General features: G+C 47.8%; 1 pseudogene; it reads left to right on the forward strand.

The window, feature by feature from the left end:
* The first annotated feature begins 16035 nt into the window (after nucleotides 1-16035).
* LOC146200509 (uncharacterized) lies at nucleotides 16036-20177 on the forward strand (annotated as a pseudogene).
* Nucleotides 20178-21193: the final 1016 nt, after the last annotated feature.

Raw genomic sequence — 21193 nt, forward strand, 5'->3', positions numbered from 1 at the left:
CCTCGATGCTGTCACGAGCCCCTTACAGCCCACGACCCCTCCAAAATCTGCACCTCTCCAATCCTGCTACCTATCCACCAATTGTTGCTGTCACCACGTCGGAAAGGGCAGCCTCGAACCGTACGCCAATGCGATGTCTAATTCCCACATCATTGTCTGGCAATGGAACTGCAGGGACATTAAGGCAAAGCGGCGGGCCTTGGAGCACATCCTGAAGGTCCAGCCGCATACCCCTCGCATAATAGTACTCCAAGAAACACACGCAGACACTAAACGTGTCAGTTACGCCGCATGCAACCAGCAAAGAGCCCAAAGCCTAAGACCCAACACCGCCATACTGGTCCATAGAAATCTAACCGCTAATCAACTGGATTTGAACTACGCTGAAGTCCCGCACACCTTTATACTGGTCCTTCGGAATACCCGATCACGCGCCCCTATTTATATCCTAAATGGCTACAGCCACAGCAGCGACAAGACCACACGAGTGGCCACCCTTGACCACAAGGCCTGCATGGTCGCGAGCACAGAAATGCTCCTCATACTTGGTGACTTTAACGCGCCGCACGAGGAGTGGCGCTATCCCCACTAAACATGAGGCCTTAAGGGAGCTAAAGTGTGGCAGACTTCCCAGACACTGGGACTTACATTACTCACCGACCCCGACAGACCCACCCGTATAGAAAACAGCGTCACATGGGACAGGTGTCCTGACCTCACGTTATTTTGCTCGAAAATTCACAGATGCGCGATGGGAAAATCTTGACATGAACATATGCAGTGACCATTATGTTCTGAGCACGACATTCACAGCAACACACAGCAAAGCCCCTCGCCGTAAAGTCAAGGACAGCAAGTGGGACGCATTCAGATACGTACGTACGTACGTGCACCCATCCCCATCGAGGACCTGGACGCCTGGACAACCTCACTACGCCAAGATGCCGAAAATGCCACCTCCACGACCACACAGGAGGAGGATGGCTCCAACCCTGATGCCAAACTCACCCACATGTGGAAAGCACAGCGTAGCCGTCACGCTCGCTGGCTCCGACGCAAACATAACCGCCCTCTCAAACTTTGCCTCGCACGCCTTGAGCTAGAAATCGAAACTTACGCCGCTAAGCTTAGCCGGGAACAATGGAATCAAAAATGTAACATATGACCACCTGAACGGACAGCTAGGCTGCAAAAACTCATGGTATCTGCTTAAACATCTCCGTGATCCAACACACACTAAGCCCACATTCCATAAGAACCTCGCCCGAGTAATACACGCATTACAGGGCACAAACGAAGAACTGCTCGAGACTCTGACAAACAAGTATATATATTAACACTTTGACCGAAATTCTCATCCCCGCAGCATACACGGGACATCGAAACACAGACATGGACAGGTACATCACAACAGCCGAACTTCATGCAGCCCTCGATCACATCAAGGCTATACCGCCGCCGCAGGTAACGATCATATAAGTAACAAAATGCTCCGCAACCTCGATGACCAGTACATCGAAACACTCACGGAACATTTCAACACCCAATGGCATGATGGTCGCTTTCCGGATACCTGGAAGCATGCCAAAGAGATCTTTATACTTAAACCTGGTGAATAACTTGAGTTGGGCAATCTCCGGCGACGGACAACGCGGACAATCGGCGCGCCATCTGCGGCAGCCTTCAGACGTTTTAGTAAATTACAAGGTCAATTAGGTATAGTTTCGACTATAGTGAGGTGTACTCAACAGTTATTTACATTGCAGCATGTACATACAATCTCCACGAAGCGTCGGTGTGCGGCCCGAGCAATCTGGCTCGACTGCTCATGACCGCCGCCGCGTGAGCGCTCGTCTGCATGCGCTGCCTGCAAGACGCCAGAACGTGGGAAAAGTAGGAAATGCGCAGAAATGGGTCAATCAGCTCAAATATGAGTACTTTGGCTGGTGTGTTGTCGCGGCCGGTGAACAGGCCAAACAGCTTTGACGGACAATGTTTCCTGCTTGTTTAGGTTGCCGAACACTGCCACACCGAGGTAACACTGCAGTAACCTGTTCAGCTTCCCGGTGTTCGTGCGGTGTGACATGCTGTTGGGGAACAAGTTGGTTCGGAAACTTGTTGGCGGCTTGTTTGGCGAACTGATTCGGTAGAACACTGTCACACCGAGGCAACACTGCAGCAACCTTTTCGGCTTCCTGGCTGTTTGTGCGGTGTGACATGCTGTTAGGCAGCAAGTTGGTTCGGAATCTTGTTGGCGGCTTGTTTGCCGAACTTGTTCGGTTGATGTTGCGGTTGTGTTTCTGCAGTGTGACTCCGGCTTGAGAGAAGCTTCACTGTACCGGGGAAACCAATATACATCGGGAAATCCCAATAAAGAACTTAGGTGACTGGCCCAGCGTTGGTGTGTTTTTCTTGACTCCGTACGAGGCCTGAGATAGGGCGCAGCGTTTTGCTCTGAGATGAGAGTTCCCGCTTGGGAACTTTCGCTCCTAGCGCCCCCATGTAGGGGGCGCTAAGAGCGAAAGAGTTGAAGTGAATCGGCTAGGTCCACGCAGGACGTCCACCCGAGCTTCTCTCGGACTCGTCCTTTTGACGCTTGTGTGAATCGGCTAAGTATTGGGCGGCTAGTCCTCTATAAGAATGCCTTCCTGAACGTACAGTGCCAAGCAGTTGAGGACAACAGCCAATTAAGGAACACAAAAGCTCTGTATAAGACAATCAAAGATATCAAAGGAGGCTTCTTTGCTAAGCTGGGCGTGATAAAGGACAAATGAGGCAAGCACCTCACTGAAGCCTCAGAGATTAAGAAGACGTGGCAGGAATACACAGAAGAACTGTACAAGGACCCGAATGTGCAAACCCAACATAAAACGGTTGTGATCACTAATCTCGAGCCGGGCATCATGAAGAGTGAAGTTGAATGGGCCTTAGCCAGCCTTGCTAAGAAAAAAGCTAGCGGAATTGATGGCATTCCAGCTGAGTTGCTTCAAAACCTTAAACATGACGCTGTTAACATTCTGCATACATTATGTCAGAAGATTTGGACAACCCTGCAGTGGCCACAGGATTGGAGGAGGTCAGTTTACATCCCCATTCCAAAGAAAAGCAGTGCCAAAGATTGTTCCAACTACCGCACGATCGCGCTTATTTCGCATGCTAGCAACGTGATGTTGAAAATCCTCCAAGGTAGGCTGCAGCAGTATGTGGATCGGGAGCTTCCGGACGTGCAAGCTGGGTTTCGCAAGGGCAGAGGAACTAGAGACCAAATTCCCAACCTTCGCTGGATCATGGAAAGAGCAAGAGAGTTCCAGAAACCCATCTACTTCTGCTTTATTGATTATGAGAAAGCGTTTGACTGCGTAGATCACAGCAGATTGTAGCAAGCTCTCCAAGAGACGGGAGTTCCAATTCACCTCATCTGTCTCCTCAGGAACCTGTATGAAGGGCAAGAGGCCACAGTCAGAACTGAGCATGGGCTTACTCATTGGTTTCCGATCGAGAAAGGAGTGAGGCAGAGCTGCATACTGTCGCCCTGCCTATTTAACCTATATGCAGAGTCCATCATGAGGAAGGCAGGTCTGGACGAGTCTTCAGCTGGAATGAAGATTGCTGGAAAACGTATCAACAACCTTAGATATGCGGATGATACCACTTTATTGGCAGAAAGTGAAGCGGAACTCAAGAGACTTCTGATGCGCGTATAAGAAGAGAGTGAGAAGTTTGGGCTTATACTGAACATTAAAAAGACAAAGATCATGGCGTCTTGTCCTATCAAGTCCTGGAGCATCAATGGACAAGAAGTGGAAGCTGTGACAGATTTTCTCTTCTTGGGCTCGAAGATTACCTCGGAAGGAGACTGCAGCCATGAAATTAGGAGACGCCTGCTTCTGGGAAAGAGAGCAATGGTTAGCCTTGACCGCCTAGTAAAGAGCAGAGACATTAGTCTGCCAACCAAGATCCGTATAACTCGTGCTATGGTCTTTCCAGTTGTGATGCATGTATGCGAGAGTTGGACTGTGAAAAAGGGTGACCGCCGAAGAATTGACGCATTTGAATTGTGGTGCTGTCGAAGACTCTTCAGAGTTCCTTGGACTGCCAGAAGATCAAATCAGTCGATATTGTCGACCATAAGCCCTGACTGCTCATTGGAGGGTCAAATTCTAAAGTTAAAGCTCAGCTACTTTGGTCATCTGATGAGAAGAGAAGAGTCGCTGGAGAAAGATTTGATGTTGGGAAAGGTTGAGGGTCGCCGGAGAAGGGGTAGGCAGCGAACGCGATGGTTAGATGGCATCCTCGAGGCACTGCAGATGAAGTTATGGGATGTTAGGAAGATAGTGAGAAACCGGAAAGCGTGGCGCGACATGGTCCATAGGGTCACGAAGAGTCGGACACGACTGAACGACTGAACTGAACACATAATAACGTTTCCTGTAGAAATTCGGGTTCTGCTACTTTCATAAGAAAACACACTCAATCTGTGTTCGAAAACACACTCCATCGCCCCATGCGGCCGCCTGGCGCGATGGCGCCTTCACTTACAGGAGTTCGACTTCACTATAGTCTATAAGTCTGGACATAAGCATGAAGACGCTGACACGCTCTCTCGTGCGCCTGTCTAGCTCGCTTCACCAGGCACAGATGACGCTGGCAGCTTCCTTAGAGCTGTTGATGCTTCCGATATGTCTAACCAACAGCGTGCCGATCCAGAGGTACGAGCCTTGATCGATTATTTAGAATATCAGCCAGCCACCATACCTAAGTGCTTTTCTCGGAGCCTCTCAACTGTCTCCCTGAGAAGTATTGTGCTCTATAAGCTCAACCCTGGATACGAGTCGAGAACCTGTCTATTCGTGGTACCCGCCGCTCTGCGAGAGGAAATCCTTTCCGCGTGCCACGATGAACCAACTTCAAGCCACTTGGTCTATTTTAAAATACGACCGATATTCTACTGGCCCAACCTTGCCACTGTTGTTAAGTGCTATGTCCAGAGCTGTCGGCGATGTCGGCTTCCGAAGGCTCCGCAATCAAAACACGCAGACCTCCTCATGACCATAATACCACCACGCGCACCGTTTGATGAAGTCGGCATAGACCTTCTCGGTTCTTTCTCTCGTCCTCCGGGGACAACCGTTGAATAATTATCGCCACAGGTTATCTGACTCGCTATGCCGAGACCAAAGTGCCACCTAGTGGTACAGCATCTGAAGTTGTCCATTTCTTTGTACACCAGATCATACTGCGGCACGGTGCTCCTACCTTTGTTATTACTGATACGTCGCAAATGATGGCCGACGTTTTTCTTCTCAACGCTAAGGCACATCGAAACCATCCGCAGACAAATGGGCTGATGGAAAGGCCGAATAAGACCATGTAGGACGTGCTGGCAATGTGTATCGACGCCCAGCACACGACTTGGCATGCGATCCTACCATACGTGACATTCGCGTTACAATACGGCCGTCCAAGAGACGACGCATTTCACACCGTTTTGCATCGTTTGCGGCAGGGAGGTTCGGACGATGCTGAACACAATGCTTCCTTGCGAAACAGATAGCGAGTTTTCTTCTGACGCCGAGCCCATGATGCTGAACAAGCACTCCACTAGCACGCGTCCACATCGACCGTCAACAGGACAAGGATTCACGCAGGTACAACCTTCGCCACAGACAAGCTCCCAACGACACCGAGGACCAGGTGTCGGTGCGGACTCCTGATTGACGCCGTGGCCTATCAGAAGAGCTAATTTGCCGCTACTTCGGACCATATAAAATCTTGAGGCGCCTGAGCGACGTCAACTACGAGGTGCTTCCGAATGGTCCAGCGCAGAGAGGCCGCCGGCTACCTCGTCCAGAGACAGTTCATGTCTTCCGAATGAAGCCGTATTTTGAGCGTTAATTGAAAAACTGCATCTGCAGCTTCTTTTTTGCTTGCTTTTGTCCGCTTGTGTGCCTGTGTGCGTTACGCTTAAGGAGGAAGAAATGCCAGGGGGCGCTCGCAGCGAACGACGTTGAAGTGAATCGGCTCCACTCTGTCAAGACGTATATTGAAACTGTGATGTGGTGTGCGAGTCTGCTTCTTTTGAGCCCCGTATTTATCGTACTTACGTAGGCTGTATTTTGAAACTTTGAAGCCGCGATTCTACCACAGACGTTCTATAAGAAAGCTGTGAAGCATTCTAAGGTTTTTTTTTCTTACCCGATAGTTGAGCAACGGCGTTTGTAATTTCCTGCGGGAATGTTTTTGCGGGGCAAGTTGATGGATTACTGAGTCATTGAGAGGTGCATTGAGAGTCAGGAGCGAGCGCTCTGTCCGACGCTCTGTCCTGTCAATTCTTTATTTCCTTTTCTGTCTGGCTGCGCTGTAAACTAATTTCAACTTTGTAATTTCAGGGTGCCGTCTGTCAAAGTATGACGAGAACGCGGTTATTGCAGACAAAAATTTATTCACTGCCCTGAAAATTACTATCTTCAGTCCTTGGCAAAGCTTTAATTCGACAACTTCGGAATATAACCGCCTCTCAGGGTAGCCGACATTTTGGAGGAGTGAAACCTGCAATGCCAGTGCGCTTGCTAGATAGCGATTCAGATATACTAAACTTCACAAATGAGGGGGTGGATGTAAACATCATCATCATCATCATCAGCCTGATTATACCCACTGCAGGGCGAAGGCCTCTCCCATATTTCTCCACTTAACCCGGTTCTGTGCTAGCTGCATCCACTTGACCCCTGCGAACTTTTTAATCTCATCCGCCCACCTAACTTTCTGCCTCCCCCTGCTACGCTTTCCTTCCCTTGGAATCCAGTTTGTTACCCTAAGCGACCATCGGTTATCCTCTCTTCGCACTACATGTCCTGCCCATGTCCATTTCTTCTTCCTAATTTCCACTAGAATGTCGGTAACTTGAGTTATTTCTCTGACCCACTCTGCACGCTTTCTATCTCTTAATGTTACCCCTACCATTTTTCGTTCCATAGACCTCTGGGTTGTCCTCAACTTAAGTAGAACTCTCTTGGTTAGCCTCCACGTTTCAGCCCCATAGGTGAGTACAGGCAAGATGCAACTGTTGTATACTTTCCTCTTGAGCGATACCGGTAAGCTGCTAGTCATAATCTGCGAGTGCTTGCCAAATGCGCTCCATCCCAATCTTATTCTTCTTGATATTTCCTTTTCATGGTCCGGATCTGCGGTTACTATCTGTCCTAAGTAGACATATTCGCCTACTATTTCCAGTATTTCGCTACCTAATGTAAACTGCTGTTCCTTCCCGAGGCTGTTGAACATTACCTTAGTCTTCTGCATATTGATTTTCAAGCCTACCTTTCTACTTTTTCTGTCTAGGTCATCAATCATTATTTGCAGTTCATCCCCCGAGTTGCTTAGCAAGGCAATGTCATCAGCAAATCGCAGATTACTGAGGTATTCTCCATCTACCCTTATCCCTAACTGCTCCCATTCCAAGTCTCTGAATACTTCCTCTAAACAAGCTGTGAATAGTACTGGGGAGATTGTGTCTCCTTGCCTAACACCTTTCTTTATGGGAATTTTGTTGCTTTCTTTATGTAGAACTATGGTTGCTGTGCAGCCACTATATATATCTTCCAGCACTTTCACGTACGTGCGGATGTAAACAACATCTGCATAATAACTCTCGTCACGTGCCCAACTGCAGTGCTTGCGATTGGCGGTAATTTTGATGTCTCAATCGAGATGAGGGTGAAGACGTTTTATAGCCACCGTGCTAAGGTTCCTGTTCACTTGAAAAACTTGGCGTTTTGCCGCCGCCGTAACGCGTCGTGTCGCAAAATTCTGGGAGAAGACATGCGTCACTACCTGGAATGAATTTTTCAAAAAAGCAGAACTGTTATAATAATTACCTGCAACTTATCTCTCAACTGACATATTTCTGAAATAACCCATTTTAGCCACTCTGTGATTGCTAGCCAAGATGCTATTGAGTAGGCTATGTAGGTGGCTTAACGAAGCCGGAATAACAGCAGCGTAATATAGTCTTTGGGAAACGTGTAGAGCCCAAGGGTTGTGCTTCTGGGTGAATTCGTGCGGCTTGTAATGCATTTTCTGTGTTTGGAATCTTTTGATGATGAGATTTTTGTCCCCCCGTCTCCAATGGGAAGGACCTCCACTAATGCTAGATGAACTTCACTACACAGCTCAGAAGTAGACCCCCTGGGCTCTCTACACGTTATACAAAAGCTGCACAAGTGGCACTTGCCGAATTGAAGCCTAGTGGCGTGCCGGTGATATTAGCAACCTGAAGTGGTAAACATTTGTGAAACTGAAAATTCGTGTAACATTTATTTAAGGGCAGTTAGTGTAATTGCGAACACAAAATTTATTAAAGTGCCAATGAGTTCAATCAAGTCAGCTTTATTTGACATCACATTGATAATCCATGAACATGGCAAGTATGAAGTGTGGCCAACTATAGCTGTACAAACTGCCCAGATGTATTGAGGTCATTTACGCATAAATAAGTTAATTAGCAAGTCTTCATCCCCACTCATGCTCCTTACTAATTTGCTAAATGCTGTGAGATTTAAATAAGTGCTTATTTGAACACGATTACTCTAAATATATAGAGTTAACTGTATTTCTGTGTGCATCACTTGCTTTTTATACGTCACTATCATGTAATATTTTTAATAAAGCACGTGATGTCGACATGGTGTGCTAATCGAGGGCTGCGTTAATTGATGAGTTTGGTCGCATCAGCCTCTTGATGCGGCCCATCATGACGAAGGCACCACGGTGAAAGGTATCCGTTGACGTTGCGGGCCCTGGCGGGGTATAATTAAAGTAGTATTACGTTTGGGTCGCGTGCGCCTGAGTATCATACCGCTGCCAGCGGTTATTACGGTTGAGGCTCGCATGCTCAGCCCACCGTTGACGCCAGTTGTTAGGTGCGGCTCGCGGCCCCTCGGTAGCGTTGGCCTGGCGGCTCCGTCGCTCGGCGGACGATATCAACGGTCCCAGCAAAGACGAGGCGTCTTCTAACGAAACAACCTTTACTAGAACATCATGAAGAAACGTACAGAGAAGCTGACCCGGAGAGAATACAGACACTCTCACACAGCTGGTGTCTAGCGTCGTGTCAACGGCGCGTCAAAATAGTCTCTGTCTCAGCGGAGTCTGCCGCTGCTTTTTATAGGCTTGCCAGTTCACAGGAAAAGGAAGAGAGCACTGCATGCTCAGACACGGCGATGACTAAATCGCGGGTCGCGCGACCACATCTCCTCCACCTCCTGCAGATGGGCGAGGGCGGCGCACTCTCCCCCGAGCTCCAGGCTTGGCCAGCGTTTGCACACACCCGCACGCACACACATTTGGCGCGGGGCAAGATCACGTCGAGACTTGCCCGCGGGAGGAAGCGTTGGGCGGCCGATGAACGACGCCGAAATGGCCGATCCGCTCGCGGTTCTGCCTATTGCTATGCGGTGGCCGCGTCAGCTGTCCCACTTGTCGGTGGCGAAACGTAACAGACTGCCCCGCCGGGGAAGGGAGATCCCGAAGGGCAGGGGACTGCATCCGCTGTCCGGAGGGATCGGGATGTTGCTGCTAGCCGGGGTCGTCCGACTCTGCTTCTCTTGAGCCCAAACAGCCTGAAGAAGTCCTTGGCAAGTCCGGGTTTCCAAGGCACTCTGCAACGTGTCTTCAGGAGAGATTTCTGACGAACCATAACGTCACAACCACGCTAAAAACTTAACCGTTCAGCCAGCAAGCACGGCACAAACTTCACTAAGTTATGCCAGACTATTTCCCTCTTATGCCCCCATCTATATTAAAGGGTGGCTCAGCAGCACTTGGAACGCGTCCACAAATTTGAAAATTGCGCTTTCATAAACACCACTCTCAAACAAAGATAATACAATACAAATGTTCAAAGTCCTATGTCAGGAAGAAAAACACCAAGAAGTGAAAAGAGGCTTCTTCTCACATTAGGGGTTCCGACTTAAGCCACCGGCGTTACCGTTGAGATCACCCTTTTCACCATAGCTTCGGCTGTACATTTCACGGAACAACATTGCCTTCCTGTTTCTGTACAAAGAAACACATGAGCATGAATCACTTATTTTTTTAAACAACCTATCTCTCTCCTTACGCTTTGCGCACCAGTCACGCATTTTCTCGGCACGGGTGCATTTGTGCGTTTGGGATAGTGTCTTTTTTTTTCGCGATAGCTTCAACTTGCTCCATTATTTCTCGCACCTGCCTTTCCGCTTTTTTCTGCGGCAGCACTGGAACACAGGCTTTCTGCTTTCTTTTTGCAATCGTTTGAGTTTGCTGTCCTTACGATGGTAGCATTCTTTCTCGCGCCTGCCTTTCCGCGTGTTTCGGTGGCAGCACTTGAATACTAGCTTTCTGCTTTCGTTTGGCGCCATCTCGGACAAACAAGCGGTCAATGTTCTAGCGGTAACCGGAGCTAGTGAGGCACGGGTGTCGTCGAATTGCGGAGCCGCGATGTATCGCGGCGAGCAGCGCATGACGCACTTTCAGTCCATTCCGAACAACCACCGCTCATGCCAGCCCTCAAGCTAGGCATTTCCTCTGGCGGCTCGCCACTGACGTTACACGGGTCCTCCGATGAGCCGCATCGCTCAGCGCGAACCGGCGCACGATCAAGCTCCTTCGACAGCTGGGGCGCTTCAGATTGTGTAAGGGCCATGTGGGCCACATCCGCGTTCGCGCTGAGGTTGCTGCTCTCCTGAATACAACCTAGCGTGGTATCGGGGCACGAACAATTATGACTCTGCTCTGGTCGTTCGCTGTCACCTTCGCAAGTCTCAGTCTCTACAGCGCACGCGCACTCATCGTCGGTCTGCCCTGGCTGATCACAACTCGCGGGCTTCGCAGTTTCCCTGATCGGCACTTTGTTTTTCGGTGTGCCCTGCTCTACCACACAGCTGATTTCGGAAACTGAAATTTTCTCATTGTCTAACTCATTTCCATCTCCGCCACGCTCTTCACAAGCTTCTGCGTCTGACTCGAGAGGCGGTCCAGTTACTGATAGTTCCCCACACCCATTTGATGGAACTGTATCTCCTGCAGCTACTTGGGTCGGCGTGCAGTTCACCTCGCTTAACGGCGTCACTTCGGACTTCTCGCCGTTGGAGCCGGCGCTAACCTTTTCAGCTAGTGGCTCGACCAAGGTAACAGGATACTCTTCTGTTCGAGGTTCTCCTCTTTCTCGTGACGTTCCCTACGCTCACGATGCTCTTTCTCGTGACGTTCCCTACGCTCACGATCTTCTTTCTCGTGACGTTTCCTATGTTCACGTTCCTCTTTCTCGTGACGTTCGTCAATAATCTCAAGGCATTCCAAAAGCTCGTCATCTTCAGCTTCCAATGCAAGAATAGCCTTTAACATTTCTGGTTTTCTGAGTATGTCTGACAAATTCAGACCCAACTCCTTCGCAAGCTCCAGCAATTTCGGTTTGCGCAACGACTTCAAATCCAAACCCATGGCTGTTCCGAGTGCTGCCTTCTCTACTGCCCACTATTGCATTGCTGCAGTTAACCCAGCAACAACGACAACACAATTACCAGCTCTGTTCTCTACTTAACAAAAGCCTGGCAAAACTCAGTAGAAGAAAGTCCCGCACTCAACAAACCTCGCAGCCAGGAATCCAACGCAGTCGTTCCGCTGCAGGCAACCAGTCATCACACAGGGATCGTCACACTGCTCCCGGCTTTCCACTGAGCTGCTTGTTGCACGGGTCACGCCTGGGACATCTCCGCTCTTGCTACCAGATGTTGCACCTCGGTCAGGCCTGGCTCATTTCACCGACCACGGTCACGGCTTCGTCGTCCTCGTCTCTCCGCTGTTCACCAGTTGTTGGACGACGGTATCCCCTGGCTTGTCCCTCCGACCACGGTTACGGCTTGGTCACCCCACCGCTGCCACCATTTATTACGTTTGGGTCGCGTGCACCTGAGCATCGTACCGCTGCTAGCAGTTATTACGGTTGAGGCTCACGGGCTCAGCCCACCGCTGACGCCAGTTGTTAGGTGCGGCTCGCGGCCCCTGGGTAGCGTTGGCCTGGCGGCTCCGTCGCTCGGCGGACGATATCAACGGTTCCAGCAAAGACGAGGCGTCTTCTATCGAAACAACCTTTACTACAACATCATGAAGAAACGGGCCGAGAAGCTGACCCGGAGAGAATACAGACACTCTCACACAGCTGGTGTCTAGCGTCGTGTCAACGGCGCGTCAAAGTAGTCTCCGTCTCAGCGGAGTCTGCCGCTGCTTTTTAAAGGCTTGCCAGTTCACAGGGAAAGGGACAGAGCACTGCATGCTCAGACACGGCGATTACTAAATCTCAGGTCGCGCGACCACATCTCCTCCACCTCCTGCAGACGGGCGAGGGCGGCGAACTCTCCCCCGAGCTCCAGGCTTGGCCAGCGTTTGCACACACACGCACGCACACACATTTGCCGCAGGGCAAGATCAAGTCGAGACTTGCCCGCGGGAGGAAGCGCTGGGCGGCCGATGGACGGCGCCGAAATGTCCGATCCGCTCGCGGTTCTGCCTATTACTATGCGGTGGCCGCGTCAGCTGTCCCACTTATCGGTGGCGAAACGTAACAGTAGGTGGATACTCATGCAACGCTCACCGGCTGTGGAAAAATAAATATAGTATTAGGATGCTTTTCCTAAGCTCGAGTAATAATAATGTTTGTGTAAAACTGTTGAAGTACAATCAGATTTTAGCTCACATTCTACATCACATTACTCAGTCTACGTATCTGAAATAATGTGTAAAATGTGTAAGTCAGCATAAGTGTTTTATGTGTGTCATTGTTGTATTTATAAAATACCGGGCAGGTCTAGTCATCAAAAAAACTTGTAATGAATAAGGTGTCGGTCCAACATTGACATTTAGTGTTATCTAATTTTAAAATGAGCCGCGATATACTGCTACGTGGCGACATGGCACAACATGGCAACAAGGTGAAAAATGGTTTATTGGCTGACCTAGCGTGAGAGCTCTTCTATCACCACTGCTGATCTTCGCAACTTTCCCGGGGCCACCGAGCGATCGTGAAGTTCGGTTAATTGAAGTCGATGACGTGACGGTGAGGATATCGAAGAAAACATAGAGGAGAATAATTTACTTGCCACCATGATGAATGATGCTTGGCTGATCCGCCTCCCCTGGGGCCTTTCAACCATCAGCCACCAAAGCATCCATGGGCCGATAGCTCGAGGTCGCTTCGAGCGGCAGGGGCGGGGTCGCGTGCTCGTATCATTCAGGTCTTTGGTCTAATCTCGGCTCTAGTTGATTCGTCGTCATCAGATTCGGGATGGGGACTGGTCGGCGGTAGCTGCGGCTGGTCGGGTCTGGACAGGAAAGTCTGGCGCGGAGCTGCGTGCCGATATTCACGGGCGTTCGGTCGATAGGCGTACAGATGTCGCTGACGCTCCATGGTGAGGATGCGGATGATGTACACCGCATCTCCAATCAAAATTGTTACGTGGCGATCAGCGTGAGGACGCCAAAACATGGTTTCAGATGATAGATGATTTAATGGCTGGCCTAGCGCGAGAGCTCCTCTCGCGCCACTACTCATCTTCGCAACAATATTAGGGCAGAAAAGGCGAGACATCGGCGTGTGGAAGCGTCGCTAGGCGGACAGTAATATTTCTTTTTTTTTTGCGTAGTGTTTTTCTCCCAGCAGTATGTTCCAAAGACGACAACAAAAGTTTGCCCAATTCCCATCAATCTGTGTATAACATCCCCACTCAATATCCTGCAGGCTCCTACGTAAAATATAAACCAGAAAGCTGGACTTGCGATGACCTTTATTAGCGTTAATAATCTCAGGTATGAATAATAAATGCATTAGGGTTTTAAAATTTCCTGTCCTAATAAAGTATGATCAAAGTTGTTCCAGCCTATATATGAAGTGATGTGCCCATAGGGATGTCCCAAATAACTAATTTCGCAATCGTGCTTTCGAAATATCAATTGTATTTCGTCTTTTACACCAGCTAACGTTTAAGCTATCTTGTTTACAACGCTCGGAATCGCATCAACTGTTCAAACAATCATATTTGTATAGACACTTCCTGTGCGGTGATGTGAAAATTTTTTCAAACATTACTCACCCCGCAGTCAAGCACATCGACGTTAGGAGGCGTCGGACGTTTGCTTATAGCAAGAAACACTACGAACTAAACCCAGTGTTGTATGTGAATGCAGGATAATATTCAAAGTCGGATCGACTCTACCTCTATGTGATAGACAATGCTGGATGACTCCATGTATGTTCTATGCGCAGATGAATAAAGGAGGATTATGAAAACAGCAGTCGCAAGATCTAGTAATAACTGACGTTACGAAGAGACTGCCTGCAGGTGGTCACGCGGCTGCGGAATCTTTGTTCTTTCACGATTCGCTCACAATGCCTCGGAAGTTGAACAATTCACTAACGTGCCAAATGAAAGTACGAAGGACTCGAATTCTCTTCACCACTAATGTGCACACATCTGTTATTCGAGCCCGTTTTCGTCAGCAGCAGAGCTGTATCCTAAGCGCAGAAAATCGCCATGACACCAACGCTATCTATTCGACTGTGAAAAATTATAGTCAGGCAATAACGGTAAATGAAGCATTGTAGATTTCAGACTTACGCATGTCCTTTCTATTCACGTTGGCAGTCTAAGATTTTAGTCAGAAGCATGTCTACGATGTGCGTAGAACTTTCAACCCTTAGTAATTAATTAATTGGTTATTAATTAATTTAAGAGTATGGTGGAGTTACTTCAATCTCTTAATCGGAGCCTGGGGCTTCTTGCGTTACTAGACACATTTTTGCTGTATCTCCGTACTGGCTACTTACCGTAGACTACTGTTTTTACGGTGTTGAAGATAATACTTTTGCTTAATCATTTTAAGCTTCCTCTGCATGGGCTGTTTTGGTCGTTTATTATGTTTTGTTTTGTACTTTGAAGTAGGAAGCCAGTGTCATTAGTGAAGTTAAGGATTTAGTAAGGTACACCTCAATAACATAATCCTCAATTCGGAAGTATGACTCTGAGTACGTCCTAAATAGCAAGTGAAGACCAAAGAGAAGTGGGGAGTGCTCCCGTAGCTTACCCCTTTTTTCATGGTGACTTTAGCATTCTGGGAGCAATATTTCGCACATTGCGAGAAAACAATTTGGGGAGAGTTTCGCTTCACATTTCTAATGTACTGCCTATGTGTTGATGGCTGTCGTATGTTGCTTCCCGTTACGGACATTTCACCTACGTGCACTATCCACTTGTTGGTGCCTATCTAATCTCACGCATACTGTTGATCATACCATCGTATGCGACCGCATTATGTAAACAGTACCTAACAAAAATAAGGCCCAGTTTAACCGAGCTTCACGAAACGGGCATACTTTCAAACCCTAAGAGTAGCGCGTAACTAAAGATGTGACGAACCCGGAGGGTTCTATCCTCAATTCACGAACTCATTTCCGAAGAAAGTAAGTTCGCAGCTCCTGCCATTTAAGCAATATCTTGCAGCCCCCAGTCATCACACAACTCGCCAACCAATGCTTTCGCGACCGCCTCACCTGTCAACTGCATTCTGCCGAACACACAATAATATTTGCCTCGCAAAGCGGAGGCTTTCGTGTAATAAACCGAAGTGTATCATAAAATTCTCAGATCGATCAAGCAATAGCACACCACTTTGTGCCGTCACGCAACCCGCCATCCAATCAGTGCTTAGCCAGGCATGAAAATAGGACGCCATTAAGCTCTTACTCAGTCAGGTGTTTTTAAAGCATAGTTGGTAGGTCACCTAGCCGGTGACTGTTGCCATTACTGGGATCTGAATGGCTGCGGAAGTTTGCGACACGGCGTGCACAATTGTACACGCGGTTTTACGACCTTTTTTGAGTGTTCCTATAGTCGTTCTCAACGCTTGAGCTGCACAGGCCGCATTCGAATTTCCTGCTCTACCGAACGGTGCTGCCATCTCGTGATTGCCGCGCCAAATGCGTTACCAAAACAAGAGAACAAAATGGACGCCTCGACGTTCTACGGCGCGTCAAGTAAGTGCTCTTGGTTTTATCTTTTTTGTGTAGGTCAAACGTTGACTAAGGAAAAACTAAAGATGTGGTCTTAATAGATAAGTGCTACAGATCACAATAATACGCATTAATTTTTTATTGTACGTCTGGTTAGGAAACGGCGGTCATGCTTACCATGGCGTGTCCATTTGTACACAACGTGTCACATGCACCCTTTTGGCAGCCGCTGCTTCAACCTTGTGCAACTGCTGTGAATGAAGGGTTTCTGTATTCCTGAGCCTTTTTTATTATAGGCCTCAATAATCGTGCTAGAACGAGACGTAAGGCTCCGAACTCGTCCATCGACCAGCTTTTTGATGCGATCGTGATTGGAGATGTGTCAGACGCGGATCTCTGTGACGACGAAGTCGACGATCTACAGCCAGTTCAAGAGGTAAGTGGCAAGATGAGAAGTCTTGTGTCAGCTGCATAAATTTGCCTTCACATTTATAGGAAACTGCATCCGATGACTAGCATGACCAAGCAATGCAACTGGCAGCCGCCGACGATGATCAAAGTGACAGTGAAGAGCCGCCTGCAAAAAAAGTGAAACATGTCAAGTGGGTCGCCAAACATTTCGATCCAGTGGACACGCGCTGCACATACCAGCCGCTTGGCGGGTCAACGCCAGAGGAACCGCTACAGTATTTTATGAAGTATTTCACAGACGAAGTGTTCGAGCGCTTCATGAAGTACACAAACATTTATGCCTTGCAGAACACAGGAGCCGAAAGTTCGTGCTCCGTTGAAGAGATGAAAGTGTTTTTTGGAATTTTGGTTTACATGGGAGTCCTGAAATTCCAGCGTGCCCGCATGTATTGGCAAAAAGGTACCCGAATTCCTGCAATCGCAGATGCAATGCCAGTAAATAGATTTTTTAGGCTGCGAAGCGCACTGCACATGGCCGACCAGAATGAACCAAGGATTGTATCTAGCCTGGACAAGTTCTGGAAGGTGAGGCCACTTCTTGATGTGATTCGGTTCCGACGCCTTCAACTTTAAGAGCTTGAACACAATTGCATTGATGAGCAGATGGTGGCATTAGCTGGTAGGATCCCAGCGAAGCAAGTGGTGAAGAGCAAGCCAAACCCTGTCGGAGTCAAAATCTTCGTGCGGTGCAGCACCGATGGCCTTGCGCATGATTTTGAATTGTATAAAGGCAAAGGCACAGGTATAGACAGAGAGTTCTCATACCTTGGGCTGGGGGGCTGTGTAGTAATGAGGCTTGTGGAGTCGTTCCCAAAACACAGCAACCTCAAGGTATTTTTCGACAATACTTCACATCTGTGTTGCTTCTGAGGGAACTGAAAAGTATTGGTATCCTTGCCACTGGTACAATCAGGTGCAACAGGCTGCTCGGTTGCAAGCTGAAGGGCGAAAAAGAAATGCGAAAGGAGGAGCGTGGGAGCTCTGATATCAAGGTGACGGAAAAGGGAGACGTGGCCCTTGTGCGATGGAAGGACAACAATCTGGTGACAGTGGCCTCAACACACGTCTCCACTGGTGAGGCTGGGGTTGTGAGGAGATGGAGCTCTTCAAAAAAGGAGCGCATTGAGGTGGAATGCCCACAGGCTATACTGGAGTACAATCGTCACATGGGTGGGGTTGATAAGTTGGATTTCATGATGTCGCTGTATCAAATTAGAGCACAAACAAAAAATCGGCCTGTAAGGGTCATTTCACGCCTCACCTCGTTCGCACTTGCAAACTCATGGTTGCAGTATTTATGAGATGCTTCTGCAGAAGGTCTTGTCCGAAATAACACGATGGATATGGTGCAGTTTCAAACTGACACTGCCTTGAGCCTGATCATTTGCAATCATGCTTTGGAGAAAAAGCGAGGGCGACCATGTGCGGAAAGTCTAGAGAATGCACCAAAAGCACCTCACAATAGTGTGCCCCTTCCTACAAACTCTGCTAATATACATGCTAAAGCGCACTGGCCACAACACGTTGAAGGAAGATTCCCACAGCGTTGCAGGAGACCTGGATGCAATTCCAAATCACGAGTGCGATGCAGGAAGTGCGAAGTTTTCTTGTGCCTGTCCGCCACTAATTATTGTTTTTATCAATTCCACACCAAGTAAGGAAGTAGGCCGATCAAAAATGTCTTCCATACCACTAACGACCACAGAAGACTATTGTGTATGGCTCAAATTCCATTAGTTCCATGCAATAAAGCCTTCGGTTCTTTTTGGCTGATTTAGTTGTATTGAGTCACAGTGTGTACATATGAGGATACGGCCTAATTTGCAAAGTATGTAAGGTATCGGGCTGTTTATGCTTTTTAGTGAAATATTGGTTGTCAAGAGCATGCACAGGGAGTTTGAAATTTTTTTGATGGGTATTTCCTAATGTGTGTCGCAAAGGGCAACGACATACTGGCATTGGCAACCTGAGTCAAACGGGATCGCAAATATCCTGCGAGGAAAGAAGAACACGTTTTTCAAAACGCAGTTGCCGAACTAAACCACTGCCATTTGGATCACGAGCTGATGACGCTACCTCGACACCACTCACGAGACTTCGTTCAGCGCAGTAATTTCAGGCGCTGTGCAAATGCTTCATACCACACACATTGCCACACAATGCACATTAGTGATACTTATTTCAAATAAATAGTACTATTTATCACTATGTAACATCTTCCTGAGTAGGACTACTATTTATGAATGCAAGGTATAACTATGGGCACTCCTAATGCGTTAAGATAATCACCAACGTATAAATGGGTGAGGCAGCACTCTCGCCGTAGCTGTTAGTTAAACTTGAGTTCCTTTCGTTTAACTTCGGCACTTGTGGATCATCACAGCTTGCCATCGAATATAATTAGGCATATTGCACTAGTATTTTTACACATCCGTCTTTCTACCCTATGGTTCCGTAATAATTACGTTTTTGCCGATGTTCTGACTGAATGAAGAGCTACGGACCGGGTTTGGTTATACCCAGCGTTTTTTCAAGTACCAGAGTGATAGTGTTGAAACAATACTCACACATCCATCAAAAAATATTCCTTATCTGTCGGTTTATTCAAGTATGGTCTTCTTGGGATTCTCTGGTTGGTCACTCAATTGAAAATCATGACGGCTAGAGCTCCATTATGATCGTAGCGCAATGCTTCAGTGGAGACCACCTGGAACGATACCTTGCAGATTGCACGAGATGACTGGCATGCTGCACTAAATTCACTCGTCATGCAGTGCAGTTTCCATGATTGTATGCAGTGCGAAGACTAAGGATGTGGGGATCCTATATACGCTCGTTTACGTCAAACGGCCAAAGTTGATAGGGAATCAGACGTACCAAGTCAAAATCTCAGCAGCGTAGAGCTGCTTAGACGTGATGTAAAAACGCCACACAACACAAAAATAAGGAACTTGAAGCCCAGCAACTCAAATTGGGCATGGTCTACTTTTTAGGAGAATGCCCTAAGGGGGGGTATATTTCTAATAAGGGAGTAATTACTCATTGACATTCACCCAAGCGCAGCCATACGGCTGCAAAGGAAAGCTACACAGCTTTCTCAGAGACTTCGTAGTTGAAGAAAAATTCGTCCTGATGCACGGATCGAACCTGGCACCACCGCCTTTCCTGGGTAGTAACTATACCGACATAACTAACCAGGATGGTTAGCATATTAGATGGTAGGGCGAGAGCGAATTGATTAGATGGTAGGGCGAGAGCGAATTGATCTGTAACTCGAAGTGAGAATGGTGTTGGTCTAATATTTAGGAGAATCCCACAAGGTGGTGTAGGTTTCAAATAAGGGAGTAATTAGTCATAGGGCATTGATAGCCGATAAATGAAACCCCAGTCAAAACAAAAACCTCACTTCAAATCAGAACAGAAAGTTCTGTCTGTGCGTGCACTCGTACATATGTCATCGATTCGTGTTCCTACAGCCCACTAGCCTCCACATGAACTTGCAGGTGGTAAGAAAATTCGTAAAGGGTACGGCATGAAATCACTTGAACGTTGCACAACTAGCGGTTGTACCATAATTTCGACACGAAATTAAGCGTGTTTGTTTCTTACAGGTTCTTTCGCGCTGTTCTCAATGCTGAGCTGCGACGACGCCTATTTGATTTAGCGAGCTGTATGCGCTCTCGCGTACGATGACAGTGAGCGGGTGTCACATGGTCATCTGCCGAATTATCAGCGAAACATGCCCTACAATGTGTGACAGTACATCAAAACCTTCCTGCCTTTCTGAATGCGGCATATCCTACCAGCTCCAGGAGTGATTTACCTTTCTTCTGTCTCGTTGGAGGTACGCGAGTACGAATTGTGCATATGCAAGATGACCATGCAACTACATGTGGCTCTGCTCGCTACCCGAATGTGGTGAAATGGGTGTCTACAGAGAGCGCATACTCACAATATCAGATCATTTGATAACATTACGCAGGCTGCACAGATGAGTCGAATAAGAGAGCAAGAAAAATGAATGAATGAATCAATAAACATAAATTTCGCTCAAAAAGGAGACTGAAGCTGATAGCCTCTAGCATCGTAGGCTACAGGGTATTTTAACAAGAATCAAAACAAAAGCAGGTATTTCGCAGTATTGACATCAATGTGACATCGTTTCGCAATTAGTGCGCATTTTTCAGCAGAGGCATAATTACCGGTGGCGGAGGGAGAAAGCCAAAGAGCCAAATACAGCTAGGACTTTTCAAAAAGAAAATAAATAATACATAAATGACTTTGTTTAACGGCCTAAAGTGTTCCGAAATGTATGAGGGACGCCTCATTGAAAGGCTACAGATTGAATTACACCATATGGGAGCATTTAACGTACAGTGGTTGAGACCAACACACAGGGGTAACGAAGATACTTTGCTGGGCGATTTAGCAAACATCCATTGCTAACAAAACAGCGCAAACAAGAAGACATAGAACAAGGTAAAAGGAAGCTACAGGACAAGCGCTGAATAACAACTGAGCGTCAGCCTTTTATTCCAAGGCCCATAAAAACAAATGTGACGAAAACGAAGCCCCTTTCGCGTGAAACAACCCTGGGTTCACATGCTAGTCAAAATGTCACTCAGAAAAGAAAACTTTTTCCTTGAAAGAGGTCTCCGATTGCGATTCTTGTGAGACAAT

This window comes from Amblyomma maculatum, chromosome 2 (genome assembly GCF_055883805.1).
Source record: "Amblyomma maculatum isolate TAMU_Amacu chromosome 2, ASM5588380v1, whole genome shotgun sequence".
Lineage (NCBI taxonomy): Eukaryota > Metazoa > Arthropoda > Arachnida > Ixodida > Ixodidae > Amblyomma > Amblyomma maculatum.